This window comes from Chenopodium album, chromosome 19, assembly GCF_948465745.1.
Source record: "Chenopodium album chromosome 19, dcCheAlbu1.1, whole genome shotgun sequence".
Classification (NCBI taxonomy): Eukaryota; Viridiplantae; Streptophyta; class Magnoliopsida; order Caryophyllales; family Amaranthaceae; genus Chenopodium; species Chenopodium album.
The window spans coordinates 32,720,396-32,731,135 of record NC_137852.1 but is presented as its reverse complement, the minus strand read 5'-3'; the positions used below and the strand labels follow the sequence as shown (position 1 = coordinate 32,731,135).

At 38.0% G+C, this 10,740-nt stretch overlaps 1 non-coding gene across 1 annotated transcript; it reads left to right on the top strand.

Annotated features, from left to right (window-relative positions):
* Positions 1-6,610: 6,610 nt before the first annotated feature.
* LOC145596215 (small nucleolar RNA R71) lies at positions 6,611-6,716 on the top strand. Its single transcript, XR_014103089.1, has one exon. It is a non-coding gene; the product is annotated as a small nucleolar RNA R71 (small nucleolar RNA).
* Positions 6,717-10,740: the final 4,024 nt, after the last annotated feature.

The window sequence follows — 10,740 nt, the reverse complement described above, 5'->3', positions numbered from 1 at the left end:
GAGTCAACCAAACATAGTCTCAAACCGTGCATACCTTTACAACCTAGGAAGAAAGTCATGCAAAAGACAAGTCCAATGTACAATGTTCATCTCAAAAGAAAAGAAACGAAAAACAATGCCTCAAAATCACATCAAAAACAAAAAGAAAAATAAAAGAAAATAAGAGAAAAAGGTAAAATAAAAGAAAGTAAAAGAAAAGAAAATGGAGACATAGGAAAGGAAAACATAGGAGAAAATCATGCAAAGGTCTAGAAAGCATGTTAAACACATAAAAATCCCAATCGACAAACAAGTGATCGATAGACAACAAAGTCACCGATCCCAAACACATTACGTGTTAACAAGCATCCATCCTCGAACCATTCAACTTCTCCTAAACTAATCCTATTCTATGCAACCAAGTAAAATAAAGAGAAAAATAAGAAAGGTCTCACCGGGATTCCAAGCATAGCAAAATAAACGAAGCAATAAGAAACCACCTCGTAGCATTCCATATCCATAAGCTCTTCAAGGAACCAAGTGAGAAAAAGGAATAAAAGAAACTATGAACAAAGAAAATGGTTAGTAACTTCAAAACAAAGAAAAGAAAACAACAAATAAAAGAAAATAAACAAAGCAAGAAATATATACAACTAAGGGAAAGAAAAACTAAAACTAAACTAACTAAAGAACTACTCTAAACTACAAGATTTAGATTAAAGGGATTTGGATTGAGGGATTTGGATTTAAGGGAATATCAACAACAACATGTCAAGCAAAGCATCTCCACAAACAACAAACATCCAAGCGAATAGGGAAAACAAGCTAGCTACAAGGAAACTAGCCTAGAGATCAAGAAAAGTGGGGAAACCAAAAAGAGGAAAGAAAATAAACATGCAAACAACTAAGATATGTACACAACAACAACAAGATCACCGAGCAAGTTACTAGTTCCCCCAAGCTAGATAGAAAATACATCTCAACATCCCAAATCAAAACAAAGCAAGTATCAAAAATATAAGGGATGGAGGTAAAAAGCATGAGAAGCTAAAAGGGAACTAATAACTACTACCACCACCACCACCACTTCCACTAGGCCCGGCCCCATCGGGGTCTCTATTGCGCTCGGGGTCATCGAAGGGATGAGGGTAAGGGTCCCATCCTCCGGTGTACCCATCGGGCCACCCATAATGCCCCTTGAAAAGATCTTGTTGCCAAGGAGCAAGAGGGGTGTAGCTATCGGGCAAAGTGAGCTCAAAAGGGTGGTTGGGATGGACATGGGGGTAGTTAGGATCCCCCCCTATAGTCACTACCACCCGGAGCCTTGTAATCATAGTTACCATGCTCATCCGGGTAATAGCGACGCTCGGTGTCGGGGTTAGGAGGCCCCGACCAATAAGGATGCCCAAACGAAGGTAGAGGACCTTGTTGGGGCGGGAAATATGGATAGTTAACCGGGGGAGTGATGTTCCCACGGTTAACTTCCATATCATAAAGTTGTTGTTGTTGTGAAAACATACCTTGTTGCACTTCTTGAATACCTCTTACTTGGTCATAGAGTGCCCCAAAGTCTTGATCGTACATGCCATCAATGTGGATTTTAAATCCACTCATTTGCTCACTAAGAGCTCTCAAGTCATCATTGGCAAAAGCATGTTGCCCTTGTTCTTGTTCTTGCTCATGGGAAGCTTGTTGGAGAGGAGAGAAATGTTGTTGTTGTTGTTGTTGTTGATCTTGTTGTTCTTCTTCATCTTCTTCTTCTTCTTCATCCTCCTCGGAATCAAAGTTGGGATGCCGGAAGGACCTTGGAACATGCCACACATTGTTGGCAACCCTAGCCAAAGAAGTCAAGCGAGGGTTAGGCAAGAAGCACCAATGCTCGTTGCCCCTTAGCCACTCATATCTCCCTTCACTGAAACCCTTGGAGATAAATTGGATTTGGCCCAATTGTTGCATATCAAGATAGATGGAGGCCGCATCCCCTATCTCCCTACAAAATGGAAGATAATCATTGAGGCGAAGGCGAGTCACGAGCCTAGTCACCATACCCCCACAAGGGATCTCTCCCGACCTTCTCTTGCGGAGTTCCAAGCAATATTGGGCAAAGATGTAGCCCAAGTTCAACCGGCCCACAAACTCCGGGCGAGTAGAAAGCCAAAGTACCTTGAGCTCCAATTTGCTCAATTTCCCCATCTCTTGCTTGGGGAACAAAACATACCCCAATAGACGATGCACAACCCTAAGGCAAGGTTGGAACACGTCCGAGATCTTGGCCTTGTTGGCAATGAACTCACTACCACCGGAGATGTCTTCCCACCAAGAATCTTGATCATAATCCGGGAAGATGAAGTGTTCAACGTTAATAATATCCCCATGGGGATCAAAGTCCAAAGCAGCGTTGAACTCCTCCAAAGATTGGTCAAAAACTTGGTTGAATAATTGGAACCGCACTCTATATACCCCTCCAATGGGTACTAGTTCCAAGGTAGCCAAAAATTCCAAGGTTGGCTCCTTGTAAGTGCGATAAGCATCGGCGATGAAAGTCCCCATTCTCAAGTTCAAAAGCAATGACCGCACATCATCATCAATCCCCAACTTCAACATATCGGGTTGAAGTAATGGCGGGTTTGTTTGAGGGTTCTTTCATCTTTGAGATTTTGGTAGAAGGCTTTTTGTTTTTCGGTGAAATTTTCTTCTTTGGAAGAGAGGTTGGAGGTCGAGTTTGAGTAGAAGATGTGTTGGAAGTACTAGGCCTAGAAGATGTACTAGGCCTAGAGGAGGTGCTTGGGCGGGGAGGCTCTTCGATGCTAACATCGGTTTTTCTCTTTTTGGTGAGTTTCTTGAGGTATTTAGACATTTTGAGAGGTATAAGAAATCACCAACAACCAATCAAGGAATCAACCAAAGAACCAAGAACACCACACCCAAATTCAACGCTTACTACCAAAATCACCAAACTTCCAATTTCACAATTTCTTTCAACCAAACCAAATCCAAACCAATCAATAATACCAATATACCAAGAAAAATTCCTTTCAATCAATCCAAGACCAAAACACAAAGCCAATTCCAATATCACCACTTACTACCAACTTTCCAAATTTTCAACTTACAAGAATTCAACCAAAATTGATGAAAATTGCTACAACATCAACAAACAACACAATGTCATGCAAAATCAATCAACAATTATCACTAATTCACAACCAAAATCAAGAACAATCATCAAAAATCACAAAATCAATACTACACTATTCATGCTCATACAAAATTGTAAATCATGCAAATTTATGATATAATTGACAAAATTAAAGCAAGGATTAGTGATTATACCATCAAAGAAGCTAGATAAACCAAGTTTGAGCAAGCAATTCCAACTTCACACAAAACCCCCAAATTTTCGGCCTCAATGTGTAGGAGAGAGAGTGAGTGAAATTTGGGTCAATTTGTGAGGAATTTGTAGTGTAGGAAGGTTTGTGAGTGATTTTGATTGAAAATGGAGTGATTTTAGTGAGGAATTAAGTGAATTTTGATGGTGAATGGGAGGTGAAATGGTGCGCACAAGGAGGGTTTGGGTGAGGGAATGTCGTGAGGAAGATAGAGGAATGGAGGAAATGAAGGGAAAAAGCAGAAAGAAGAAGATAAAGGCCGTCCAGCCCATGTGCGGCCGCACAAGGCTGGTGTGCGCCCGCACACGAGTGATGTGCGCCCGCACACGAGTGTTGTGCGCCCGCACAAGCCCTGTGTGCGGCCGCACATACTGTGCCGTATCCTTCCTTCTTTTTTTCTCAAAAATTTGATACTTACTGCCTATTTGGGTGTGCACATGAATCATGATGGTGATGAGGAACAACATAGGCAGTAGCAAAAATTATTTTCAAAGTCCTCAAAGTTGAAAATTCATGTGCACACCTCAAAAATTCACCAAGTATCAATTTCCTCCATTATTCAAAATATGAATTTCCTATCTCACCTTTCTAAAAATTCTTACCCTTTTACCTCAAATTTCGATTGAAATCGAACAAAATGTGATTTGTGCCATGAACACCTTCCATCCATCATGCAAGCTTGTTGAATTCCAATCCCACAAACGAACATCCTAAAAATCCAAATAAAGAGAAAAGTAAAAGAAAAGACAAAGTAATAAAAGAAACAAAAAAAATGAGAAAAATCAAAAATCAAAGAGAAAGGTTAGAAACTCCGGGTTGCCTCCCGGGAAGCGCTTGCTTAAGGTCCTAAGCTCGACCCTTCCTCCTAATCATGCAGGATCAAAGAACACCACCCTCTTCAAGGTGGTTGATAGAGCAAATTTTTCTTCAACCTTTGGCAACTTCTCATTGTTGCTTGATGAAACTCTCACAAACTTCTTTTCAAACTCTTCTTTTTCTTTCAACTTCTTCCTTTTTCTTGCCTTCTTAGAGTCACGAGCCTTTTTCTTTGGCTCGACTTCAACATTCATTGTCATGGAAGCTTTCTCTTCCTCATAAGGATTAAGTTTGAACCAACTTGGAAGACCAATATCTTTCTCATCCTTTGGCTCTTGAATCTCAAATTCTTCTTCACTAACAACATCAATACTTGCACAAGCATCATCAACAAACTCAAAAACATTGTTAGTGGAAGAATCAACCATGCATATATCATTGATGGAATGAGAAAGACTAGCACATGCAATATCTTGAACACAAGACAAAGACTCATGCATAGGTTTCAACTTAAATCTCTCTTCTAAATTCCCACACCTCAAAGTAATTTGACCTCCTTTGACATCTATTAAAGCTCCCGAGGTAGCTAAGAAAGGCCTCCCTAAGATGATTGGAATATGTTCATCTTCCTCAATCTCTAGAACAACAAAATCCACCGGAAAAACAAACTCTACAATCCTTAAGGGGACATCATCAATTCTTCCCTTAGGTAGCTTAATAGAACGGTAGGCCAATTGAAGTGTTATCTTGGATGGTTGAAGCTCACCAAGATTAAGCCGCTTAAAAACCGAGTAAGGCATAATGCTAACACTAGCACCAAGGTCACACAAAGCATTTTCAAAAAGCATTTCCTTAATTTGACAAGGGATTGAAAAATTCCCCGGATCTTCCATCTTCCTTGGGAGTTCACCATGGATAAGAGCACTAAAGCACTTCCCTCCATCCACCGAACTACCCTCATCAACATCCTCTCTCTCTTCTAAGATCTCCTTAACAAACTTGGAGTACTTAGGCATGTCGGGAATTGGTTCGGTAGGGGGTGTAGAATCATGAACATCCTTAAAAGCTTCAAGGAATTTCCAAAATTGCTCATCCATTTTAAATCTCAAGTATTTTTGGGGATATGGAAGATCGGGAATTCTCTCTATCTCACTCATCCTTTCATCAACACACTCTTCTCTTTTATCACCCTCACAAAAGAATTCCTTAGACTCAACTTTTTCCTCTTCATTCTCCTTAGCAACACACTCATATCTTTCCTCCTTTGACCAAGAAACTCCCTCATCAAAATCAAATCCACCACTAGTGGCTATAGAGTACACGGGTTTCTTTGGTTCAACACCTTGAGAAGGCAAAGATGAAGGACTAGCAAAATCCTTAATTGTGCTTGCTAATTGAGTAATTTGAGTCTCAAGCATCTTATTGTGAGACATCATCTCATTGAATTTCTTATCACTAACCGCCATATAGGTGTTAATGATCTTGGTTTGATTATCAATCAACTCTTCCAAGGTTGTCTTAGGAGAAGAAGGTTGTGAATAGGAATTTTTATTTTGAGTCTTTGGAGCAAAACCAGGTGGGGGACCTCTTTGAGCATTATTTTGAAAATTTCCCCTTCCTTGGTTGTTCCAATTACTCCTATTTTGATTTGAACCATAACCTTGATTATGGTTACCACCACCATGATTATGGTTTCCATTACCTTGGTTATGATTCACATAACCTTGGTTTTGATTACCATAATTATGATTTTGATTACCATAATTTTGGCCTTGATTTTGGCTACTATAACCTTGGTTATTGTTACCACGAGAACCTTGATTCCCTTGGTTCCTATAACCACCATTATGGTTATAGTTGTCAAAATTGCCTTGGTTTTGGAAATTCCTATTCCATTGGCCTTTTTGATTATCAAACCTTTGAACATTGTTGTTTGACACAAAATTGACATGTTCACATTCATTGTCAAACTCATCAACACATTCATTAGGACAAGCACTAGAATCATGATCATACGATCCACATGCATCACAAAACAAGCAACCCAAAGGCATATTATGTGAAGAGGGAGGGGGTTGAGAGTTAGAAGGAGTACCTCTCCCCTTAAATTGGGAGGGAAGATTGGAAGCTTGAGAAGAGGTAGAAGTTCTCTCCAATTTAGCCTTGATTGCGGTGACCTCCTTTCCTAAATTTGTCATTTGAGAGGAAAGGTTGTTGATTGCATTGAGATGGTCCACCGAATACAATGAAGATTGTTTGCTTGAAGAGTCTCTCTCCCCATCTTGCCAATCCCTATAATATGTCACCACATCCTCAATGATGTCCACAACTTCTTCATGATAGGGCCCCCGGCCCCTCCATCAAGGCATGATTTGCCTTGGGGACTTAAACCGCCATAGAAGATTTGGATCACTTGGTATGTGGGGATTCCATGATGAGGACACTCCCTTTGATACTCTTTAAATCTCTCCCATGCTTCATAGAGACTTTCATTTGGCCTTTGCTTGAACCCTTGAATCAAGGCTCTTGCCTCCGCCGTCTTCTTTTGGGGATAGAAACGGGACAAGAAAGCCTTTGTAACATCATCCCAAGTTCTCAAGGAGTTGGGCTTCACCTCCTTGTCTAGCCACTCCAAAGATCTTCCTATTAGAGAGAAGGGGAACAACTTGAGGCGGATGAATTCTTGAGAGACCCCATTGACTTTGATAGTGTTGCAATATTTTTCAAATTCTTTCAAATGGTTCAATGGGCTTTCATTTTTAGCCCCACTATATTGCCTTCTCTCGATCAAGGTGATCATTGCCGGACGGATTTCGAAGTCATTTGCCGGGGTAGTTGGGGGAGCAATTCCACTTTCAAATCTATATGCCCCGGGCACTCCAAGCTCCTTCAAGGCTATTCTAGGATGTTCACCCATTCCTTGTTCTTCTTGAATTTCTTCTTCACTCGAAGAGCTATAAGCCAAAGATCTAATATCCACTCTTCTTCTTGAAATAGTCCTTTCTATTTCCGGATCAAGGGGAACAAGGGGACGATCACGGGTTCTATGCATGCAAAACTCACACAAAAATGTTAGTAGCACGGCTACAAATGTAGCCTAGAGAAACAAAATCTTTTTGTATTTTACCAAAAATGAAATAGACTCAAAAACAACATACACTCAAGCACCATTCCCCGGCAACGGCGCCATTTTGATGTGGCTAGGAATGGTAGGTCGTTGGGCTACCACCTTGCCCTATCAAACAATATTTATAGCTTAACCAACCCCTAATAGTCTAGTGGCAAGTCAAGGTCGAATCCCAAGGGAATGATGTTAAGTGCACGAAGTCTAGATTAAGCTATTTCGGAAACAAAAGGGGTTTGAAGTAGAACTAGGTCTAAACTAGGTATACAAACTTGTATTTAATCGATCTAAAACACTAGGGCAATGGATCCACATACATTCACAATGGAATTGGTAATTTGGGGGGTCAAACCGACTAAGTCAATTGATATGAGGGAAAACTATCATGTATCCAAAAGAGCATGCTAAGGTGGTTCGCCTAGAGGTCTAACTAGCGTCAACTATGCTAAACACTAACTAGGGAACATAACAAAGCACCTCAATCGTGAAATTGCAAGTCTACCAATCAATTGTCCGTGTCATAGCAAACTTACAATGCAATCTAGTGTATTAATCAAAGATGGCCAAACCTCAATTAATCACACACATGCACATGAAAAATCAACCAATTTAATCATATCATCAACTCCATCAATTATCCCCAAATTACACTATTCCATCATTCATGCATGCTTCACCATCTCCCTAGCTAGGGAACTACTCACTAGCCATAGAAATGGAGATCAAAACTACAACATTCATCAAATTCATCATCAACATGCTTGAATTCAAAGATTAAACTAACAATCAATCAAAATCAATCAAAATTCAATCAATTACAAAACCAATCATCAACAACATGAAAAACTAATGAAATCAACTAAAATCAAACTTGAATTGAGATTAAGAAGAAGATCCTTACAAAACTTTGATCAAAAGATCAAATACAATGATGAATTCTTGAACAAACACCAAAGATCATGAGTTTCTCTCTCTAGTTCTTGAGTTTCTCTCTCTAAAAATTCTCCAAAAACTAACTATCTAATTCAATCTAAAAAAACTTCCCTTTTTTAAAAATAGGTAGAAAATAACTATATATACAAGGAGGAGGTCGGTAAAGACGCCCAAAAATAGACCCTCGTAAGTGCGGGCGCTCGGAGGAGGGAGAAAGGCACGCACGGGACACACCCAGGCATGTGCGCCCGCACGTGCCTGGTGTGCGGCCGCACACGACCACTGTGCGGCCGCACACTCCCTTTGTGCGCCCGCACATAGCTGGGTTTCCTCCCCTTCTTCTCTTCGTCCTAGCTCAAGTGATGCACGCACCTATGATGATGATGATGATGATGGAGGACAAGGTGGGCAGAAACTTTCTTGAACTTCTTGAAGAATGAAAGCCATGAATAAGGCACAAACAAAGCTTTGAAGCTTGCCCCTTGGATCCACCTTTGACTTGAAACTTCTTGCTCCTTCTCTAGGCATAAAAGCAATGAAAAATAGTAGAGAGGAGACTCGGGAATTCTTGGACAATCGATTACCACCTACAAGCAAAAGATAAAAAACAAGTAAAAGAGAAAAATAACAAATAAACTAGAAAAAGACATGAAAAAGAGAAATAAACTACAAAAAGCATAAAATGAAGAAAACAAGAATAAAACCAAGGAAAACTAAAGAAAAGAGAGATAAAATGAAATAAAAATCATCCAAAAAGAAACCAAATGAGTGCCAAAAATGTCACTCATCACATATGTTCTAAATATTTTCTTCTTAGATTTTATAACTTTACTTATGTTCTAAACTTTTTTCTACAAATGTTCTAAATGTTCTTCCTATATTCTAAACTTAATCTGCCTATATTTTAAAAATTTTCTTATGTTCTAAATTTTTTATGTACTAAAACTTTTCTTATGTTCTAATTAATTTTTCTTCCTATGTTCCAAATAATGTTTTCTATCTACCTTCTAAATTTTTTTTCATGTTTTCTAATTTTTTTTCTTATGTTCTAAATTTTATGTTTTCTGATTTTTTTCCTATGTTCTAAATTTTTTGCTATGTTCTAAATTTTTATTTCTATGTTCTAATGTTTTTAAGCCTATATACTAAATTTTTTAAGTCTATGTTCTAAATTTTATCCTATGTTCTAAATTTTTATTCCTATGTCCTAAAGTTTTTAAGCCTATGTTCTAAATTTTATCCTATGTTCTAAATTTATTTTGCCTATGTTCTAAAATTTTTTAAGCCTATGTTTTAAATTTTTTTTCTATGTTCTAAATTTCATTTGCCTATGTTCTAAATTTATTGTTCTACCTATTTTTAACAGTAGTCTTTGTATGTTCTAAATTTTTTTCTAAATAAACGAAATGTCATGACTCATGAGAGCCTTAACATTGCAATCATACAGCATAAAACATAGTTGTATAGCTCTAGCCTAGGATACGCGCACAAGATCACGCACGTACATAAGATTAAGCACTATACCCACACTTGGATAGTTCAAATAATCAAACTTGTCAATGTTCAGACCGATACTTTAGAAGACCAAAACAGAAGGTGGAAAGCAACGATAAGATATACGTAGTATAAAAAGAATTGACTATGCTACTTGATTTGATCCGAAAATACTAAGCAACATCAATCAATTCAATCTACTTGAGATGTTTCAACTATATGATACTCCAAATTCTGCCAAACATTCAACAACAAAATTCTCCAAATTATCCCTAACATTCAAAGAGTAGAGTAGAGTAGAGTAGTATATTCTACATATAAGATGGCAAACTTACCTCTAACCAACAAAAAGTTAGCAGCAATATAATATAGGCAGTCCAAGGGAATTCAGTAGAATTAGTCGAATCTCAAAATAATCGATGCATAATCACTGAAAATTCTTGAAACAAAACGAACATGATTGCTCAATTTTCAGTCGCAATCAAGCTGTAAATTAACACAATTCGTTAGCTTCAGGTACGATTTTTTTTTTAATTGGTTAGATGTTCTATGCTTATGTTTATTATAGCTTCAAGTACGATTTGTTCGATTTTTCACAAATTTTCGAACTATTTTTGTTTTATTTTTCAATGATTTTAATGTTCAAATTTTAAGTTTTTTTTTTTCAAATTTTCAGTGATTATTTACGAATTAGCTAAGGTTTGAATTTGCAGCAATTTGGCACAGTAATTTTGTAGGATTTTTTTTTGCTTTTCAGAGATTTTTGTTGCGAAATTGCATCAATTATGTTTGATTTTAGTTACGGAAATTGCATCAACTATATTGTATTGAGTATGTTTCAGTTATTATGGTTGAAATTTTCAAGCTCAACGACTATGCACCTAAGGCAATAACTTTACAAAGGCAACAAGTAAAAGTCGTTGCAACTAGAAAACAATTCTAAATTATCTATTTATATGATAATATGCAACAACTTTTTCACTTGTTGTATTTGGTAGTAATAAT